The sequence below is a fragment of the Myxine glutinosa genome, chromosome 11, assembly GCF_964187855.1.
Source record: "Myxine glutinosa chromosome 11, kmMyxGlut1.1, whole genome shotgun sequence".
Classification (NCBI taxonomy): Eukaryota; Metazoa; Chordata; class Myxini; order Myxiniformes; family Myxinidae; genus Myxine; species Myxine glutinosa.
Window position 1 is genome coordinate 110169855 of NC_136271.1, and position 23637 is coordinate 110193491.

Consider the following 23637-nt stretch of genomic DNA (forward strand, 5'->3'; position numbering starts at 1 on the left):
TAAAACGCGCCACAGTGGTGCTGTGGATAAACAAACTGTGGTTAATACGCACCACACAGTGGTGCTGTGGCTAAACGAACTGTGGTTAATACGCACCACACTAGTGCTGTGGCTAAATGAACTGCGGTTAAAACGCGCCACAGTGGTGCTGTGGATAAACAAACTGTGGTTAATACGCACCACACAGTGGTGCTGTGGCTAAACAAACTGTGGTTAATACGCACCACACTAGTGCTGTGGGTAAATGAACTGCGGTTAAAACGCGCCACAGTGGTGCTGTTGATAAACAAACTGTGGTTAATACGCACCACACAGTGGTTCTGTGGTTAAATGTACAGTTGGTTGAGGTGAGCATAGAGGAGTCGATACAGACAATAGGAAACGAAAACAGCCCTCAGAGAGCATATACCTCTACCAGGTAGAATATTTTACATTTTGAATCCACTGATAGGCCGGATATGGATTCGAACCTTCATCAAAATGGAATCAGTTCGTCCTCGTCACACACACAACGTCTCCAATAAATGTCGGCAGAATCCGTCCATAACTTTTTGATTTTCCTGTTCACAAACAGAAACCAATGTGAAAACCAAACCTCCACTCATCGTCGGTGTCGGAGGTATAAATTATACCCAAGGTTTTATTTTACAATCGATACTTTGTACATAAAGAAAACGTGTACTGGTTGTTATAAAAAATATTTATTTATAGTTATATTTAATACTGTTTACTAATATGTAATGTCGAAAATATCGAATAAAACGGCGTTTATTGGACTATTATTTGTGACTTGTGGTATATGGAGCATATTCATTCAATTCATTCATTTAATCATTCCTAATTCATTAATTTAATCATTCATTAATTCATTCATTAATTCATTCATTTAATCATTCTTGAATTCATTCATTTAATCATTCATGAATTCATTCATTTAATCATTCTTCAATTCATTCTTTTAATCATTCATTTAATCATTCATTCATTCATTCATTCATTCTTTTAATCATTCATTTAAGCATTCATTAATTCATTCATTTAATCATTCATTCATTAATTCATTCATTTAATCATTCTTTTAATCATTCATTAATTCATTCATTTAATCATTCCTAATTCATTCATTTAATCATTCATTAATTCATTCATTTAATCATTCATTCATTCATGTACCCTGGTCGACTCTGGAGCATCGATTCTGTCGAAATAGATGCTCCTGCCCCGTGTTTGTCCGTATACAATCCGTGTTTGTCGCCATTCCGAGTCTCCGATGCAGACACACATTTATAAAGTTTCCATGATATTTATAGGAGCTTGTTTCGTGTGTCTGCGTTGTTAGATTGTGTCCTTCAACGGTACAATTGTCTTGTCTTTTGTCTGAATGTTAATACCGTGTGTAGGGAGACGTTAAACGTTTTTTTTAATGTTGAAGACGTGGCTGTTACACCCTTGGCCAGGAACTACGTGGACCACGGCTACCAGACCTGACACCTCTTGGGGGAATCGGCAGTTGGTTCAAAGCCAAAGTTAAATGTATCTCATTTACAACTTAGAGAACGAGCCCTCCCCCATCCACGATCCATCCTCCTCCCTCATCCATGATCCAGCCTCCTCCCTCATCCATGATCCAGCCTCCTCCCCCATCCACGATCCATCCTCCTCCCTCATCCATGATCCAGCCTCCTCCCTCATCCATGATCCAGCCTCCTCCCCCATCCATGATCCAGCCTCCTCCCCCATCCACGATCCATCTTCCTCCCTCATCCATGATCCAGCCTCCTCCCTCATCCATGATCCAGCCTCCTCCCTCATCCATGATCCAGCCTCCTCCCTCATCCATGATCCAGCCTCCTCCCTCATCCATGATCCAGCCTCCTCCCTCATCCATGATCCAGCCTCCTCCCTCATCCATGATCCAGCCTCCTCCCCCATCCACGATCCATCCCCCTCCCCCATCCATGATCCAGCCTCCTCCCCCATCCATGATCCAGCCTCCTCCCTCATCCATGATCCAGCCTCCTCCCTCATCCATGATCCAGCCTCCTCCCCCATCCACGATCCATCCTCCTCCCTCATCCATGATCCAGCCTCCTCCCTCATCCATGATCCAGCCTCCTCCCTCATCCATGATCCAGCCTCCTCCCTCATCCTTGATCCATCCTCCTCCCCCATCCATCCCCCTCCCCCATCCATGATCCAGCCTCCTCCCTCATCCATGATCCATCCCCCTCCCCCATCCATGATCCATCCCCCTCCCCCATCCATGATCCATCCTCCTCCCCCATCCATGATCCAGCCTCCTCCCCCATCCATGATCCAGCCTCCTCCCCCATCCACGATCCATCCTCCTCCCCCATCCATGATCCATCCTCCTCCCCCATCCACGATCCATCCTCCTCCCCCATCCACGATCCATCCTCCTCCCCCATCCATGATCCATCCTCCTCCCCCATCCACGATCCATCCTCCTCCCCCATCCACGATCCATCCTCCTCCCTCATCCATGATCCATCTTCCTCCCCCATCCACGATCCATCCCCCTCCCCCATCCACGATCCATCCTCCTCCCCTATCCATGATCCATCCCCCTCCCCCATCCACGATCCATCCTCCTCCCCCATCCATGATCCATCCTCCTCCCCCATCCACGATCCATCCTCCTCCCCCATCCATGATCCAGCCTCCTCCCCCATCCACGATCCATCCTCCTCCCTCATCCATGATCCATCCTCCTCCCCCATCCACGATCCATCCTCCTGCCCCATCCATGATCCATCCTCCTCCCCCATCCACGATCCATCCTCCTGCCCCATCCATGATCCATCCTCCTCCCCTATCCATGATCCATCCCCCTCCCCCATCCATGATCCATCCTCCTCCCTCATCCATGATCCATCCTCCTCCCCCATCCACGATCCATCCTCCTGCCCCATCCATGATCCATCCTCCTCCCCCATCCATCCCACATCCCTTTTCCCATTCTTCCACCATTCCTCCCCTATCAAATACTCCCCCATCCATCTTAAATCCATTCTTCCTCCCCCATTCATCTTCCATCCATGCACCATCCTCCATCCATCCTCCCCTATCACTTCCCCACCCCCATCTATCCATTCCCCATTCCTCCCCCATCCCCCCCCGCCCCCACCCCATCCATCCTCCCCCATTCCTCCCACATCCACCCTCCCCCATTCCTCCCACATCCAACCAACCCCATTCCTCCCACATCCACCCTCCCCCATTCCTCCCACATCCACCCTCCCCCATTCCTCCCACATCCACCCTCTCCCATTCCTCCCACATCCACCCTCCCCCATTCCTCCCACATTCACCCTCCCCCATTCCTCCCACATTCACCCTCCCCCATTCCTCCCACATCCACCCTCCCCCATTCCTCCCACATCCACCCTCCCCCATTCCTCCCACATCCACCCTCCCCCATTCCTCCCACATCCACCCTCCCCCATTCCTCCCACATCCACCCTCCCTCATGCCTCCCACATCCACCCTCCTCCATTCCTCCCCGATTCCTTCCCCATCCAACCTCCCCCATTCCTCCCCCATCCATGCTCCCCTATCCATCCCCCATTCCTCGCCCATCCATGCTCCCCTATCCATCCCCCATTCCTCCCCCATCCACACCCCATCCCTCCCCCATCCCTACCCCATCCTTCCTTCTCCATCCATTCCCCTTCCATCCTCCCCCATTCATGCTCCCCCATCCATCCCCCAACCATGCTCCCCCATCCATCCCCCATCTCTTCCCCATCCAGCCTCTATCCTCCCCCAATCCTTCCCCATCCACCCTCTATCCTCCCCCAATCCTTCCCCATCCACCCTCCTCCATTACTCCCCCATTCCTCCCCCATTCCTCCTCCATTCCTCCCCCAACCCTCCTCCATTCCTCCCCCATCCATGCTCCCCCATCCTCCCCCATCCATTCTCCTCCACCCACTCCCCATCCATGCTCCCCTATCCATCCCCCATACATGCTCCTCCATCCATCCCCCATCTCTCCCCCATCCAGCCTCCATCCTCCCCCAATCCTTCCCCATCCACCCTCCTACATTACTCCCCCATTCCTTCCCCATCCAACCTCCATCCATCCTCCCCCGACCCTCCTCAATTCCTCCCCCATCCACTCCCATCCATGCTCCCCCATCCAGCCTCCATCCTCCCTCAATCCTTCCCCAACCCTCTCCCATCCCCTTTCCCATCTGCCGCTTCTCCAAAGGCGCAGACTTGTGGTCATTGCTCGCCATCTGTTGGACATTTATACGATGGAAACACTCCGACGTCATAGGTGGGTGACGTGATGTCTCAGTGATGATACTGGAAACCGAACGTGGTGAAACCATGCCCTCGTGGCCACGCACGGACTGATTTATGATCGGATTTTCCATCAAAGGCTATGAACGCGATCTGTCTGGGTGGGAGTTGAGCGGAACGGACGGAGCCACGTGGTGCTGCAACACGGAGCATGCTGGATCTGTGACTGGATGAAACTGAGATGAGATGACCTGTGGGCAGAGACCGCCGTTACTGTCATGCAAATGCATGTGGACCCCCACGTGGCCGACCGTGGTATACAATCTTTCGTGATGGGACCCCTGAAGGTGGTGATGGTGGGGGGGGGGGGTCTCACTTTGCTGACAAAACATATCAACGTGTGAGTGATGTTAAACAACACAAAATGAACACTCTCAATCAAGTTTTAAAATGTCACGTGATGAATCAGGGAAAAGAAGGTTTTCCCTGTTGTTTAACTGGACAAGTCTATTCCAAAATTAGGGGTGAGGTTCGTAGAGAAAGCTGTTTAAGAGGAATAATAACAATGTTGAATGTGCACAAATGCAACACAACTAGATGGTATTCATAGAATACTTACCCTGCGCAGCGCAGTCAACTTGGTGTGAGCCAACTCTTCTGTTTTTGAACGTTTCTTCTTTTTTTTTTGATCCAATATGGCTGCCAGACTACGTGAGCGATGACATCATAAATTTACATTCTCTAAATAATTGTTGCATAGGTCATGCTCAATAAAATTCAAACTGATCAGACTAAGCGTTGTCCCTGTGGAATTATGACGTCATCATTATGACACCAATGACGTCATCGTTAACAACACCTATTCCCCATATGGAGTTATTTACAATGAACCACGTTTCAATTTTTTCCATAGAGCGGTTTTGGAGATAGAGTTGCAACGTTTTTCTCAAGATGGCGCCTGCAACACATGACCTATGACGTCATGATTATCATTAAAATATTCTAAAGGAGGAGGCACTCCTATGGTGAAAATTTCGTGTCCATCAGACCAACAGTTGCTGAAATTTTAAAAATAATGATAGGATGGATAAGTGTTGTATTTGTCGAATAATGACGTCATAACGAAGGCACCGATGACATCATCATTAACATATATTATTCCCCATGGGGAGTACTTGACAATGAGCCATGTAAAAAAAAATTCCATGTAGTGGTTTCAGAGATATAGAGGTGCGAAGTTTTTCCAAGATGGCGCCTGTACCACGTGACCTATGACGTCATATTAATCATTAAAATATTCTTCAGGAGGAGGCCCTCTTATGGTGAAAATTTTGTGTCAATCGGACCAAGAATTGCAGAGAAAAAAAATTCATACTGATCAAAACAAGCGTTGTACTTGTCGAATTATGACGTCATAATTAAAGCACCGATGACATCATCATTAACATATCTTATTCCCCATGGTGAGTACTTGACAATGAGCCATGTTTCAGTTCTTTTCCATGGAGCGGTTTAGGAGAACGACGCTTCCCTCCCTTTAAGTGTTTTTGCAACTTTGTGTGCCATGAGGCGAAAAGGCGAAACGACCCGAGCTTTATTTATCAAAGCAGCACCACAACACCCACAAAACCAGACAGATCCATTGTGAAGAGTTTTAACACCAACAAACACATCTTAGTGCACAAAACGGATGTTTCTACAACCAATGATGACCCGAACAACATCTCTTACCGTGGGAGTTGCTGTATGCAGATGATCTGCTGTTGATTGCGGAGAGTATGGATGGACTGAAGGAGAAGATGAACAAGTGGAAGGAATGTATGGAGACAAAAGGTCTGAAGGTGAATATAGGAAAGACGAAGGTGATGGCAAGTGGTAAAGCATGTGGTGAGGTGGAAAGAACTGGGAAGTGGCCGTGTGCTGTGTGCAGGAAGGGTGTCGGAGTGAACTCCATTCAATGTACAATGTGCGCTGAGTGGGTTCATCAAAAATGTAGTGGTCTGAGAGGGTCATTATCCAGTGTGGCAGCTACATTCAAGTGTAAGGTGTGCACAGAGGGAGCTGCAGATGGAGGAAATGTTGAGTTGGATCTTGGAGACGGCGTGAAGCTGGAAGGTGTGAAAACATTTTGCTACCTCGGAGACATGCTGAATGGAGAAGGTGGATCAGACTCGGCAACGGTTGCAAGAGTGAGATGTGCATGGAAGAAGTTTCGGGAACTGAGTGGCGTGCTGATGGTGAGGGGAGTGTCGTTGAAGCTGAAGGGAAAGGTGCATGCTGCATGTGTGAGAAGTGTTATGATTTATGGGAGCGAGACATGGGTAATGAACGTAGAGCAGCAACGAAGGCTGGAAAGGGTGGAAATGCGAATGGTTCGACGGATGTGCGGAGTATCGTTGAGAGAGGAAGACAAATGATGAATTGCGAAAGATGATGGGAATAGAGCCTGTGATTGATGCTGTGAAGAGGAACAGGTTGAGATGGTTTGGTCATGTGTTGAGGAAGGATGAAAGTGACTGGTTGAGAAGAGTGATGGAAATGAATGTAGAAGGAAGTAGAGGACGGGGAAGACCGAGAAAGACTTGGCTAAAGATGGTGGAAGAAGACATGCAGGCAAGGGGATTAAGAAGGGGAGATGCAGAAAATAGGGAAATATGGAGAAGATTATCATGGGGACCGCAAGGCTAACCCCCGCTCCAGCAGGGACAATGGCCTTAAAATGCCTGTTGTTGTTGGTGGTGGTGGTTTAGGAGATATAGAGGTGCAACGTTTTTCGGGTTTTCCAAGATGGTGCCTGTAACACGCGACCTATGACGTCATGATTATCATTATAATATTCTGAAGGAGGAGGCGCTCCTATGGTGAAAATTTCATGTCAATCGGACCAACAGTTGCCAAGAAAATGATTTTTTAAAATGCTGACACGGCACACACTTTACTTTACTGAAATGCAGACACGTACTTACAGGAATGCTTAACCCCGCTTTTCGCTTCGCGAGCGCAAGGTAATAGGGTCACCTGTTACTAACTACTGCATGAAGATGTCCCTCAAAATGGTCCATTATTTTCTGTTCTCTGCCAGGCAGGGCCTTTGTACTCTTATTATCTCGTCTTGTGTCTCCATGTAACATTCGACTTCCTCTTGTTTTTTTTTTCGATATTCCTCCAGCGCCAGTTATCTGAGATGGACCTTATCTTATCACTCCATCGGATCACACACAGCACGCCGTTTCTGTGAATAGATCGAGCTTTATTAGGAGCTCACGCAAAACACATCAAGCTCAAGGAAATCAGAGAGCGAAGAGGAAGAAGATCATCAATGCGACAAAAAGGCACAACCGAGCATGCGCGGGACGGCGTCACATCCTACGTACTAAACCAACAACAACCAATACTGGCATGGCCACATTCTTTCCTTGAAAAAAAACGTTACTTTACTCACTAATATTTCTCGTCACCTTATACAAGTCAGCATGCACATGTAGCGGTTACCGCTGGATGCACACAATCGCCTTGCACCGGCCAGAACACGGCCAGACGCGCCTCTCCCGGGCATGCCCGGACTCACTGTTCCCGGGCACGCCCGAACCTCCCGGGCACGCCCGGTCTCGTCTTTCCCTGGCATGCCCGCTCTCGCCTTTCCAGGGCTCGCCCAGAGCGTCCGGGCATGCCCGCTATCGCCTTTCCAGGGCTCGCCCAGAGCGTCCGGGCATGCCCGCTATCGCCTTTCCAGGGCTCGCCCAGAGCGTCCGGGCATGCCCGCTCTCGCTTTTCCAGTGCTCGTCCAGAGCGCCCGGGCACGCCCAGCCTCGACTTGCCAGGCCGCAGCCAAACACGCCCGGGCAGGTCCAGACTCGCCTTTCCAAGGCTCGCCCTTGACACCCGGGCATGCCCGGTATAGCTTTTGCCGGGCAAACTTCCCGACATAAATGTGTATATATATTGCTGCCCGATAAACGGGCTTGTCAGAATACCTGAGCTGTTTTGTTTCAATAAAGCAACACGGACGAATTCCGTCTTTGGTCGCGTCAATTCTTTCGACTCGCGTTGGAGCGCAGTTCCTTCATTGGTGACCTACCGACATGGATACGGCAGTGACGCTTAAACTGCCGACCTTCTGGGAGGCTCACGCGGCTGTTTGGTTCGCTCAGGCGGACTCTCAGTTCGCCCTGCGAGGCATCACCGCGGACGACACCCGCTTCCACCATGTTGTGGCGGCGCTAGGTTCCGCCACCGCGGCCCGCGCCTTGAGCCTCCTCGAGCACCCGCCGGCTGCTGACAAATACGACGCGCTGAAGACACTCCTCCTCGATGCTTTCGCCCTCTCACCGGCAGCACGCGCACGGCGCCTGCTCGCTCTGCCCGAGCTCGGCGACACGCGCCCGTCCGAGCGCATGGACTATATGCTCTCGTTGCTCGGTGAGCACTCTCCGGATTTTCTGTTCCGCGAGCTGTTCCTTCGCCAGCTGCCTCACCCGGTACGCCTCGCCCTGGCTGGCACGTTGATCACGGATTCCCGCGCCCTCGCCAGGGAAGCCGATAAGATCTCCTCGGCGGGCCAGCACATCGGCGCGGTTACCTGGAGCCCGCCGCCATCCAAGGCGACGCCCACGACACCCGAGCACCCTGCGCGGTTGGAGGCCGAACTGCCGGTGCAACTGGCGGCCGCCACGCCGCACTGCCCGCTTCCGACACGACGGCCGGGGCCTCCACCTGACCGGGCGTGGTGTTATTACCACGCCAGGTTCGGACACAAGGCTCGGACGTGCCGACCCCCGTGCACTTTCGGCAGGTCGGGAAACGGCCGGGCCGGCGTTCATTCCCAGCCATGAGCGCCGGCCACTCGGGCAACTTGCTGTTTATTCGGGACAAAGCGTCTGGGCGGCGTTTCCTGTGTGACACCGGCGCCCAACTGAGCGTCATACCCGCCTCCGAGCAGGACAGGCGGGACGCCGTTTGCAGCCCCTCTTTGGTCGCTGCTAATGGCTCGGCCATACGCACTTTCGGCCCACGCGTCGTCACCCTCTGCTTCGGCAGCCAGCGTTTTCAATGGACTTTTGTGACCGCCTGCGTCCCCATGGCTTTGCTGGGCGCCGACTTCCTCTGCGCGCACGGGCTGCTGGTCGACGTCAAACGTCGTCGCCTTGTCAACGCCGAGACCTTCAGCTCCCTGGCGTGCACGATGAGCAGCTCCGCGCCGACCGAACTGGCGTGCGCCCTCCCGGCAGCGAACGAGTTCGCTCGCCTGGTCGCGGAATTCCCGGCCCTCACGCGGCCGACGTTTTCGGCCGTCGCGGTGCGGCACGGGATCGAGCACCACATACCCACTACGGGCCCGCCGGTCTACGCCAGGGCCCGCCGCCTCGACCCGGCCAAGCTTGCCGTGGCGAAGGCCGAGTTCAACGCGTTGGAGCACCTCGGCATCGTGCGGCGCTCCAATAGCGCGTGGGCCTCACCACTGCACATCGTGCCAAAGCCGGGGGGTGGATGGCGCCCGTGTGGCGACTACCGCCGTCTCAACGACGCTACCAGCCCCGACAGGTACCCGATCCCGCATATTCAGGACTTTTCCGCCCGTTTGGAGGGACGGGTCATCTTTTCGAAAATTGACCTGATACGGGGCTACCACCAGGTACCTGTCCCGGCGGCCGACGTCCCGAAGACAGCCGTCATCACGCCGTTCGGCCTGTTCGAATTTTTGCGGATGCCGTTTGGCCTCAAGAACGCGGCCCAGGCGTTCCAGCGCTTGATGGACGGCGTGCTGCGCGACCTGCCGTTTCTTTTCGTCTATCTGGACGATATCCTCGTCGCCAGCACGTCCCGTGCCGAGCACCTCCTCCACCTCCGAACACTGTTCGGTCGCCTCAGCGAGCACGGCTTAATTGTCAACCCGGTCAAATGCCACTTCGGCGCGACGACTGTTGACTTTTTGGGCCACCGCATCACCAAGACCGGGGCCGTGCCGCTGCCGACCAAGGTCGAGGCCATCACCACGTTCCCGCGTCCCCGTTCCATCAAGGCCCTCCAAGAGTTCCTCGGCATGGTGAATTTTTATCACCGATTCGTGCCCCGCGCTGCTCAGCTCATGCGGCCCCTTTACGAGGCCCTCCGGGGCAAGCCGGCCAAGCATGACATTGTTTGGTCCGCGGCCATGGACGCGGCCTTCGCCAGCGCCAAACGGGCCCTCGCCGACGCAATGCTGCTGGCTCACCCGGTGCTCAATGCGCCCATCGCCCTCACTACGGACGCCTCCAACTACGCGGTGGGCGCCGTCCATGAGCAATGGGTGGACGGGGTTTGGCAGCCACTCGCTTTTTTCAGCCGGCAATTCCGGCCGAACGAGTTAAACTACAGCACGTTCGACCGTGAGCTGCTCGGGCTATTCCTGGCCGTTCGCCATTTCCGACACCTCCTGGAGGGCCGCCCGTTCACGGCTTTCGTCGACCACAAGCCGTTGGTCTACGCAATGGCTAAGGTCATGGAGCCGTGGTCGGCCCGCCAGCAGCGCCACCTCTCCGCCGTGTCGGAGTTCACCACGGACATCCGGCACGTCGCCGGCAAAGACAACGCCGTGGCCGACTGTCTTTCTCGGGCCAGCGCGAATGCGGTCCACCTCGGCGTGGACTTCGCGCTCATGGCGGCCGACCAGACCACCGACGCCTCGGTGCAGGCACTCCGTGCGGCGGACACGGGCCTCCGCCTGGCCGACATTCCCTTCGCGGGCACCGTCCTGCTCTGCGACGTCTCCCAGGTCCAGCCTCGCCCCATCGTGCCCGTTTCCTGGCAGCGCCGCATCTTCGCCTCCATCCACGGCCTTTCTCACCCGGGCCGGAAAGCTTCTCAGAAGCTGGTGTCGGCGCGTTTCGTCTGGCACGGCCTTCGACGAAACATCCGCGACTGGGCCAACGCCTGCACGGCCTGCCAGCGGGTCAAGGTCCACCGCCACACCCAGGCCCCGCTGGCACCTTTCGCCGTGCCTGAACGGCGTTTCGACCACGTCCATGTGGACCTGGTGGGTCCCCTGCCCCCCTCGCGGGGGTTCACCCACCTGCTCACCATGGTGGACAGGACCACCAGGTGGCCGGAGGCCGTGCCCCTCGCCTCCACCACCACCGCCGACGTGGCGCAGGCGTTCATCGCCACCTGGGTCGCGCGCTTCGGCGCACCAGCGGACATCTCGTCCGACCGCGGCCCACAGTTCACGTCTGAGCTTTGGGGCGCGGTCGCCCATTCTTTGGGGGTCACGCTGCACCGCACCACGGCCTACCACCCCCAAGCCAACGGGTTGTGCGAGCGGTTTTACCGCTCCATGAAGGCCGCACTCATGGCCGGCCTTCAGGACGATGGTTGGGCCGACCGGCTGCCGTGGGTCCTTTTGGGCCTTCGCACGGCCCCCAAGGAAGACCTCCAGGCGTCCGCCGCCGAGCTCGTCTACGGCCAGCCGCTCCGCGTCCCGGGCGAATTCGTGCCCGATGCTACCAGTCCCTGGTCCGCCGCTCGCCAGCGCTCGGACCTCCAGGAGGCCGCCCGACGATTTGCCCCCGTGCCGACGTCCCGCCACGGTGGCCCCCAGTCCTACGTCCCCCCGGCGCTTCGCACAGCGGAGTACGTCTTTGTGCGTCATGACGCGCACCGGGGGCCACTCCGGCCGCCGTACGACGGGCCCTTCCGGGTCCTGCGACGGGGCGACAAGTCTTTCATCGTCGACTTCGGCGGCCGGCCGGACCGGATTTCTGTGGACCGCCTCAAACCGGCGCACATGGACGTCGACTGACCACCACGGTTGGCCCTTCCTCCGCGGCGAGGCCGCCCCCCATCCACAGTTCCCCCCACTCGACCACCCACCACCACGTCGGACCCCTCCCCACGACCCTCCAGGGGTCGCTTCGGCCGGGTCATCCGGACCCCCCTTAAATTGACCCTGCCGGTGCAGGTCGATTCTGGAGGGGCGTGTGTAGCGGTTACCGCTGGATGCACACAATCGCCTTGCACCGGCAAGAACACGGCCAGACGCGCCTCTCCCGGGCATGCCCGGACTCACTGTTCCCGGGCACGCCCGAACCTCCCGGGCACGCCCGGTCTCGTCTTTCCCGGGCATGCCCGCTCTCGCCTTTCCAGGGCTCGCCCAGAGCGTCCGGGCATGCCCGCTATCGCCTTTCCAGGGCTCGCCCAGAGCGTCCGGGCATGCCCGCTATCGCCTTTCCAGGGCTCGCCCAGAGCGTCCGGGCATGCCCGCTCTCGCTTTTCCAGTGCTCGTCCAGAGCGCCCAGGCACGCCCAGCCTCGACTTGCCAGGCCGCAGCCAAACACGCCCGGGCAGGTCCAGACTCGCCTTTCCAAGGCTCGCCCTTGACACCCGGGCATGCCCGGTATAGCTTTTGCCGGGCAAACTTCCCGACATAAATGTGTATATATATTGCTGCCCGATAAACGGGCTTGTCAGAATACCTGAGCTGTTTTGTTTCAATAAAGCAACTCGGACGAATTCCGTCTTTGGTCGCGTCAATTCTTTCGACTCGCGTTGGAGCGCAGTTCCTTCACACATGTGATATATCAAGATGTAGATGAAATGTACAATAATGGGAATACATACCAGCAAAAATTCAGTCAAACCATTAAATACTGCATTGCCAGGACGTCAGAAACTGAAAACCACAACAGTATTTGCACATGTGCCTGAAGACAGTAGACCGATGATGGCAGGTTAAGAGGAAAAGCGCCATCACTGGATTGGCTGTCCTCGGGTTCCTAGGGATTATACTGCCCCATTCACACATATGCAACCACTCATCCATCAAGCACGTAGTCATCCAAGTGTTTGGGGCGTGAACGCAGACGTCCTGACCTCCTGATAGGAGGTGACGGGGTTACCGTGCTGTCAACACCATGTCGTTAGACCTGGGAATCACAGGGATGGTCAAGCATAGTGGGTAGAACAGCAGGAGGAGGACTTGGGGGCAGAACACGTTCAGCTGGAGTTGAGAGAATGGGAGGTATGTGAGGTGGATCAGGGGGAGCAATAGGTGGCCCATCTGAGTCGTCTTCATCACCGAGAGAATCGTCACAGGAACCTCTGTGCGGATGCGGGATGGTATGTGTAGTTCACGTGGGCACCATGCAACATTCCGATTGCAGTACACGATACGACGGGCGTCGGAGTTGAGAGCCAGCAAACCTGTGGATGTCGCACCAGTTCCCGTCCACAGACACAACCAGGTAACGATTCCGTGCTCGAGACTTGGATTTTGTTAGGGTTTTTGACGCGACCAAGCTTGAGGGAGACGTGGTGATCTTGTAAGAGCTTGTCATTAGTGAGAGGCTTGAATGCAGAGGCTTGATCAGTCCGGATGACAGCAGGTGGCCCCTCCAACGGACTAAGTTCACTGATGAGTTCAAGCAGGCTGTCACGTAGGGTGTCATGGCGATCGTCATAAATGAGAGAGGAACGGGTGTAGGAAATGATGCACTCACGCAAGACCAAGATCAGTTGACGCCCATGCTTTAGGACATCTGCTGCAAAGGTCACACCAACTGTATAGGGAGGATCATAGGATGATTGAGGAATGGCACGTGGAGTGATTTTTCGCAGGGAAGCACAGTGGTGGCAACTGGTACTTACATGGTTGATGGACCTATCCATGTCAAGGGCAAAGAAGTGGCGATGCATCATTTGCTTAAGTTGGTGGTAAGATGGGTGATCGCGCTTGATGTGGAGAGCCGTGACAAGGCCGTCCAGGACCAGGCGAGGAATAACGATGCGTTCACGGGAAGGTTGGAATTGGTCATGATATCAGACAACCAATAACCCGTCTTTTGAAATAGTGACTGAATTCAAGTACCTTTTCACATCTTTAATATTGTTCAGCTTTTTCGATAGTCGGGTACCTTATTTGAGATGGGCATGTGTTCTGCGTAAATCTGCACACTCAGACTGTAGGGCTAGCCAGGTGGAACGGTTTGCAAACGGTAATTTGGATTAACCGGTGATGATGTCTTGGAAGGAGGAATGACATACAACACAGTTTTCTGTCCGCTCTACAAATGAGCAAATTGGGCAATGGGGATTGTCACAATCGAGGGCATTGCGGCTGGCGAAATCTGAGGGTACATTAGCAGAGCCCGCGAGATGGCTGATTGAGGCCTGGAACCGGCTGACCATCGACAGGATGAAACGTGGGGAATAGCCGAAAACTCTCCTCGGCATATCTTTTCAAAGGCTTGTACACATGGCTTACTATCGGTCAGTATTCAAGCTTTATGATGGGATTGAATGATGAATGGTCCAAAGTGTTTAGTAGCCATAGCGATTGAGAGTGCTTCAATTTCGCAGGGAAGCCAGGTGACCTGGTGTCCTCACAACTTGGCGCTAAAAAACCCCGCAAGTCATTGGGTCCCATTGCGAGTGACATACATCGTAGCTCCTATGCCATTTTTCTTCACTGATCCATCAGTGATAATCCACAATTGGTCTTCAGGGCGTGGAAGGATAATGGTTCTGTTTGAAGAAAGGGCTTTTTGGGCAGAGTGGAATGCTTCAATGAGGTCGGAGGTCCAAGCGATTTTCTCTTGGGATAGGCGGCCAGCCACAGCATTGTCTAATGGCGAGAGTAAGCTCGAACAGCCAGAGATAACGCGAGCTATGACTTTGCAAGCGCCAATAAAGGATTGATGGCCGGAGACCTTTTCAGGGGAGGGGGGGGAGGGGAGCACACATGGATAATGTGGAGATGCGATGGTGGCTGGCTGTTATAGTGCCTTGATGCCACACCCACCCTGGGATAGTGATAGAAGGTGGGCCAATGACAGTCTTGGATGCTGACAGATTTAAGCGGTTGGCTTGAAGTGTGTCAAGCAGTCATTTCCAGTTGACTAACAGTTTGTCTATGCTTGCTCCACTGCAATGGAGATCATCGGCGAGTTTGGCCACAACACCCTCCTCCACTAGGTCTCCAAGGACGCGACAAGTTAGTTCTTCTAGTGCCATTTCAGAGCCAGGCATACCCATGGCAGATCGGGCGTAGACTCTAACACCACAAAATGGAGTCGCAATACCGCAGTACTTCATTGACTCTTTAGATAGTGGGATTTGATAAAAGGCATTAGTCAAGTCAGTAGTGATAATGTGCTTCCATCTCCCGATTTGTCGAAGAGTGGAATCGACGTTGGGCATCAAGGAAGGCTGGGGTTTGCGATACCGGCCAACAACAGCAAATGCCGTGACCAGTCGGAACCCGCCACTGGACTTTTTCACCAAGAAAGGCGGGTTTAGGTAGTCGACGTTGACTCCTGCATCTTCTGGTTTGACAAAGACACCCATATCTTCTAGTTCATCAAACTTCCGTTGTAGTTCTGCAATGTTGCTGTGAGAATATAAAGGTAGACAACCCTTACGTTGAGGGGGAGGGACAGGACCCATGTTAACTACCGATTGGAATGGACCAGACGCACCATTGTACCCTTTGGGCATGGGGTCAAAGACATCGTCATACTCTTGGAGAAGGGTCTGAAATTTTTGTCTCATGTCAATGTCAAGGGGGAGGGAATTGTCCGGGTCGAGTGTGACACTGACAGAGTAAAGGCTTGGGGCAGTTTTTTTTGGTTTGGGTTGAATCTTCGTGGGTTGGGCGTGGGGGGTACAAGTCTCGCTGGTGAGGCTTGAAGGCATGAAGATGGGACGGGTTTGAAAAAAGTGTTCATGTGATCAGACAATTTGAGGATCACCGGTCGGGTTGGCAATGCGGATCTTGCCAGATACGCCCGATATGAGACTTGGGGAAGGCCATATTTCGGTTGAAGGACGTTGAGCCCGATAGTCACTGCGAGGTTCAAGGACGTATGTAGAATCAGACAAATTGTCAGGGAGGTTTAGCTCAATGTACTTGCCAGGCCAAACAGTTGTACTTCGTGGAGGGACACGTAACAACTTGGGCATGACGGACTGCATGGTGAGTGGGAGAGAAATCAGATGAACCGTATCGGTATATGGACCCATCATTGAGGATGATGTGGCGTATAGCCGGGTGAACAGAAATGTCATTCAGCTCCATGAAAGGTGTTCTGCCAGGACATCAACGTCCAGGTTTTCAACAACAAGGCCTTTGAAGGTAAACTGTCGGTCATCACGGGTCATGATAAAACTGACTTCACCAAGCACTGTGAGTGGAGAGGAGCCATCAGCCTGGTGAGCTGACTGAGAACTCTTTCTCATGGGTAGACCGAGACGTTTGGCAGTCGGTAGTCTCATCATGTTTCCAGTGGCTCCACTGTCAATAATGGCACGGATAGTGTGGTGATGGTAAAATGTGTCCAAGTAAGGTGACTGGCATACTTGAATTCTATACGCAGAGGTGGAGGGCTTGTCAGAGTCATCTGGAGAGTCGATGGTGGGGTCTGCCACTTCCTCATCATCATCAGAAGGGTCCAAGAGGTTGGATATCTGCCTCGCCTTGGCCATATATTTACGATCTTGTTCAGGGAGGTAGCTTCACTCGCTGAGAAAATGGCAGTCCGCACGCCCCGATTGGTGACAAGGGGCAGGATCTTTGGGAGCGCTGAGAAGGTTTGTATGTTGATTTAGGAGTGGATGTTATAGGTGGAAAGACAGGTCTCTTTTGACTTTTAGAAAGACGGGCCCGCATGAGTGTTGCATCTAACAAGGACTGCCGGGCCAGGGAGATTTCCGGTTTAATGGAAGCCAATGTACGAGAACGTAGTTCAGTACCATAACGTTGTTTGACTATTTTCGGTAGCGTCGGGTGGGTTATTTGAAGCCAGCTGAGGATGACGACATTTTCGAGTGATGGAGTTAGCTCCTATCATCTGTAGGAACTTCACCATGGTGCGAGATACCTCCGTCATGGCGGAACAGTTTATGTTTTGTATCCCACTGATAGGCCGGATCTGGATTTGGACATGAAACAAAATCGAATCGGCTTGTTCTTGTCACCTAGCCAACTGTTATGAGGCCACAGCTAAGGCCTGCCTTTTTTACAATGAAAAAAGGTAAAAAGTCAAACATTTGAACAGCCTTGGACGTGCACCTTGACCCCATGGCCAAGGCACAACGTCAACAAGGCTGTCCCAATAACAATACACATGCACCTCAACCCCAAGGCTGAAGCACATGGTCATTCAAACACATGCATCATGCCCCCGAAGGGCCACAATGCATGGTCATACAATTGGGACCACTCCTCTCAATAGGAGTAAGACCCCTTGATCCACTGACAGGGAAATTACTCCTGTCAGGTAACCAATGGCAACTCATCCACCACACCAGGTTTTGTCATAATCCATCCATAAATGTTTGAAATATCTTGCTATATATATCGTTTTTGGCCACAACTCTCAATGGTGAGTGTGTTGCCTTTAAGGCATTTAGTTAACTTTCTAAATGTCATATGTAAATAATTTAAATTATTTCTAGTGGAAAATGAGAAGTGAAAAGCTTACTTAAATGCTTAACAAAGTCTTTAGTAAGATTTGTATTTGTTTCACTCATGTGATGCAAAGATGTCACTTCCTGTTTGGTCACTTCCTGTTTGGCTCTTCCTGTTTGGCTCTTCCTGTTTGGCTCTTCATGATTCTTCTGAGGTAAGAGATAGACATGGGCTGCATGCTCCCAGTGCAATCCATTTGCATCCATTGTCAATCATCGCAAAGCAATGCTGTAAGTTGGTTTATTTGACATTGGACATGTTAGGGTTCATGTGTGGGCGATTATTTCATTGAAAATTACGATTTATAAGATGTTTTAGGAACAGTTCATTTACAATTGTGTATGGGCTCACAGCACTGCCATTGCCCTTGGAGGCTGGTTCCTATAGTGCAATATTCTTATTTACATCGATGTACAATGGAAGAACGACACTGAATGTATTTTTTGTATTGTCTTATTTACAGTTTTTACCACACAACATCTTGATGGAGAAGAGTGACAGTAAATGGTGAAACATACTACGACTCTGTCTTCATTAGATATGGTTTAGCTTGGTGTTTAGTCGGTTCCAACACTGCACGAGAACCAAAGGTGGGCGGTCCGCTTCGAAAGTCCGCTTATCCGCTTATCCGCTGCAGTGGACTAACGTTTTCGAAGCGGATAAGCAAATCGGAACAACCCCCGGAAACCGAAGCGGATAAGCGTAAGCGGGCTACCGAAAAATTAAAGCGCATCGCGATTCGCCAAATCAGCTGTTAGCCTGAGCCGTTACTCTAGAATTGTGAATATTTATTTAAGTGAATAATAAGTGAAAACTGAATATTTTATTGGACGCTAGAGCGGCAATAACGTCAAGATGGAGAGATTTCTGACTCTCCAGCCCAGCGGCAGTGCCAGGGACAGGCACACGAGCGACGCAAACCAGCAGTCCCAGCACCCCAGCCCGGCTCGAGCAGTACGGACTACCTGTTCGCCATGGAGGAGGGGCAGCAGGAGGAGAACCTCGAGGAGAAGATCAGGGAAGAGGTCAACAACTGGTCGAGGAAGCCGCTGAGGGGGAAACCGGGGCTCTCGCCCAATCTCTTCCCGCTCGAGTTCCCTGATGCTTGGGTAACTATTTCTCAGGCATAACACGCCGCTCCCGAGCTCTGCCTCGGTCGAGCGCGTGTTCAGATACGGGTCGGACATCCTCAGGCCTAAGAGGTCGGCCCTGGCTGCACCGAACTTCGAGGCCCTCGTCTTCATGAAGGGCAACCTCCAAATCCTCAAGAAGGCCCACGAGGTGGAGGAGGAAGACGAGGACTAGTCAACAGACTGCTAGTCTGTTGACTAGTAGACTCTCTTGTCAAAGAAAGGACGGGCAAATTGATTTTTCTTTAATGTAACTTGCATATATTAAAATTATATTTAAATTAACTGTAGAGTAGAGTAGAGTCGAGTGGAAAACTTTATTTCAATAAATTTTGAATAAATTTTATTTAAATAAAAATGTATATTTTTGATCTTAAAAGCTTTGTTTGTCTTTGTAGTAGTTAGAAATGGCTATTTATGCTTAAAAAGCATTAAATTCCCTTTAGAAACGTCAAAAATCGCTTTAAAAACGTCGAAGCGCTTTAAAAAAATCGAATCGAAGCGGATAAGCGGATAAGCGGTAAGCGGACTAAGATTTTCGGCCGCTGAAGCGGATAAGCGAATCGGACTACACGGGCTGGCGGAGCGGATAAGCGGTAAGCGGACTTAACATTTTCCGAATCGCGCCCACCTTTAACGAGAACACTATAGTGAGGAATCACTTAAAAATTAAAATGTTCGCTGATCCGGACGCGGATCCAGATCTTCACTAAAATTTAATCAATTCTTCCTTGTCACACACCCAACCTGTCCACCAAGGTCATACACCCATCCTGTCAACCAAGGTCACACACACACAAGTCTGAATCCGACCACAACGTTTTGAAATATCATGTTCTACAGTACAGTCCGACCCTGTTATTCGCAGGTTACGTGTATTCGCGGGTGATTAAATGTGACCTGTTTCTCTATTCGTGATAAAGGGTCCCGAAAATTCGCGGTTTTTTGTCTATTTGCGGCCGTGTTCCGTGAAATGGTGTCTTTTGGTTCACGAGTTATCAAGTGACCACTATATTCGTCATGTGTGTGTGTCTGTCTGTGTGTGTGTCTGTCTGTCGGCAGCATAACTACCCGATGACATCATCCGATCTTGATGAAACTTGGGTGGGAGGTTGATATCATGATCTAGTTGTGTCCTGCCTAGAGTGGGCGTATTGCGCCCATTGTGGGCGGAGCCACGCCCGAAAAAGATGTCTTATTAGGGGGTAATCAAGTTCAAGCTACATCTTGTCTGAGGGGTTTGGTGGAATCTGACAGGGTTTCGATATTTGGTTAGGCCAATGTCATGTGTCTAGCCCCACGGACCTTGATTTTTCATTTTTCAGATATATATTTTTTCCATATATATATTTTTTCATTTCATTTTTCACCGAATTTTCGGTATTGTGTAGCTAACTCACCTCATAACTGATTATACATTATTTTCTATCTCATTTCAAGGTTAGTAACCTTCGTTTTGACATTTCCGGGCCTGGCCTGTCCAGGCCTGTTTCGGTTATAGTCTGTCCTTTGTCATTGAATACCGCTCGCTCGTGAACCATCATCGTCTCCTGACTTGTTTTTCTTATTTCTGGCCGTGTTCCGCGAAATAGTGTTTTTTTCCTATTTCTGGCCATGTTCCGCGAAATCGCGGTTTTTTCCTATTCGCGGCCGTGTTCTGCGAATTCATGGATTAATTATCATCGACATCCTCTGAATTTGCCTCACCATTCGTGGATTTTGCCTCGCAATTCACGGTTTGTTTCTCTCTATTCGTGGATTTTCGTGACTTGGAAACCTATTCCCCCTTTTTCCCTTGAAACCATTCCCCGCTATTCGTGGTTTTGCTATTTGTGGATTTTCCAGGAATGTATCCCCCGCGAATAGCGGGGTCCCATAGTATATCGTTTTTAGCCTTATCACTTTTGACCATTCTCAGAGAGCCTCCTCAGCGTCGTCGAGTCTGGCATTTCACTCAGGCCAACTGGCACGGTCTTCAAGCAGCCATCAATCATCTGGACTGGTCTCCCATCTCTACCGCCTCTGACATCAACTCATCCTGGGAATTCTTTCAAAGTAAATTGCTCTCTCTCATGCACAGATTTATACCATCTCCTCTTCAGTTGTCATACCCTTCCTCCCGTCCATGGTACACGGAATCTTGTGGTGAGGCTGTTGCCCTGAAACAACTTGCTTTCATCTCCTGGAAAGCAAATCCAACGGAAGGAAATCTCATTTCCTTTCACAAAGCCCGAAACAAGTATGTGTCCACCCTCAGGAGAGCCAGGAAACAATATCTCTCTGTTCTCAAGCCCCGAACTCTCTTATCTGTCTCGCTCTTCCAAATCCTGGTGGCGTCTGGTCAAATCTGTTTCTGGTGTTTGTTCCCCCTCCATCCCCTCCCTCACCTCAAATGGCTACACGGCTGACTCTGCACGTGAAAAAGCTGAATGCCTCAACTCTGTGTTTGCCTCTAAATCTTGTGTCCCAAACCCATCCCTCTCTGTACCCACCGTACCCAGTCATACCCAGCTGCTCCTGGACTCTGTGTCCTTTCCTCCTGACAAGGTGGAAAAGTTTCTATCAACCCTCGACTCTGATTCTGCAACTGGACCTGACGGCATCAGCCCATGGGTCCTAAAATCCTGTTCTTCCGCTCTTTCACTCCCTCTCTCTGTTCTCTTCACCCTCTCTTTTGCTCAAGGTCATCTGCCATCTGCTTGGAAATCAGCCAACATCACCGCTTTGCACAAAAAGGTGCAAAAACAGATCCTAGCAACTACAGACCAATCAGCCTTGTCCAAATTATCAGCAAAGTCATGGAATCCATCATTGCTTCAGATATGAAATCTTTCCTCTTCTCCAATGGCTTGATCTCTGATCTTCAATTTGGTTTCAGACCTGGTCACATTACTCTGGATATGCTGCTTCTGCTTTCTTAACCATGGATGGAGGTCCTCGATGCCAAACAGGAAATTAGAGCTGTGTCCCTTGACATATCACGTGCCTTTGATACGGTCTGGCAGCCCGCTCTGCTCACCAAACTCTCCTCCTTTGGTATCCATGGAAATCTCCACACATGGCTGGCAGACTTCATCTCTAGTCGTAGTCAACGTGTGGCCCTGAATGGGTTTCTCTCATCTCCTCTTCCTGTTCAGGCTGGAGTTCCCCAAGGCAGTGTTCTGGGCCCTGTGCTTTTTCTGGTCTTTATCAATGATCTCTCTGACTCTCTTGAAAATCCTCTCTATCTCTTTGCTGATGACTCTACTCTCTGTCGCTCCATTCCTCATCCCTCAGATTGGCAGTCTGCAGCCTCCTCACTCTCTGCAGACCTGGACAAAATCACAGACTGGGCAAACAAGTGGAACATGTCTTTCAATCCTGACAAATCTCACACTCTTACGATGTCTCTCCGAAAAGACCGACTGGACAACCCTCCCATCCACTTTCTGAATAATCCTCTCCAAGAAGTTCTGTCACTCAAGCTTTTGGGTCTCACTATCTGCCATGATCTTTCCTGGGAAAACCACATTTCAAATCTGGCCTCCAAAGCCAGTCGCCGACTGGGCATCCTCCATCGTGCGAAGTCCTTCCTTGGCACACCTGAGCTCCTCACCACATACAAGGCTTTCATCCGCAGCTCAATGGAATACTGCTCTCCCCTCTGGGCTGGTGCTCCTGCCTCACACCTAGCTCGTCTTCATGCTGTTGAAACCAAAGCGTTCAGAATCATTGGAATCTCCCACGATGAAGCTAACTCCAAGGGCCTTTCACTCACTCACCGCAGGCAGGTTGGTGGTCTTTCCGTCTTCTACCGACTCCTCTCTGGCCTTGCCCCCCCCAGCTCTCTCTGGGCTCTGTCCCCCAAATATTCCTACAGGTCGCACAAGATCTGCCTGCAACCCTCTTATGGTTAAACTGCCAAAATCAAGACTCTCTGCTCACCTTCACTCCTTCATTCCTATTTTCTCCCACCTCTGGAACAAACTCCCTCACTCTCTTCAATCCCACTCCACCCTCCAGGTCTTTAAAACAGCTGTTCACCACCATCTCTTATCTTCCCCCATCGAAAACCTTGATCTTTTCTACCCCCGCTAATTTCACCCCAAATCCACTTTTTTGAAATACCAACTTCTGTCCTGGAAGTCCTTGGTGTCCTTTGTGTTTTATTTATAAACACATAAAATTGTGTTTTATACCTCTCCCACCACCCCCCCCCCTTCCCACGCCTCCTCCCCCCCCAAGCCCTCTCCCTCCCACACATCTCCCTGCTCTCAAATGTTATGTTTGTGTGCTTCCCCTTCTCTCCCCATCTTGTCTTCCGCTCCCTCTTTTTATATATTTTGTTTGTCTGGTTGATTTGTTTGTGAAATAAATGTTAGCTCTTTAACGAGCCTCGATTCAGTATACAAAAAAAAAATACGAAAAAATGGTGAAAATATATATTTAAAATTCTAGTATCCGGATTTGGATCTTCACCAAAATCTAATTAATTCTTCCTTGTCATACACTCAATCTCTCCACCAAGCTTCACCCAATTCCATCCACAACATTTTGAGATATCCTGCTCATAGACAAAAAACAAACAAGAAACATGTCATGCACAGCACGATACTTGCGATATCCCTAAACAAAGTTGTTGACCTTTGGCCTATGTTGATCTTTTGACCTTTTTACCTCAAAATCAATAGGCTTCTTCCTTATGACCCCGGTGTGTACCCCGGTTTAGAATAGGTGCACCGTATCCCTGCGCATCGTAAGAGGCGACCAAGCGTTGGCGTCAGGAAGGGCAGCCGGCCATAAAAACTTTGCCTCAAACAG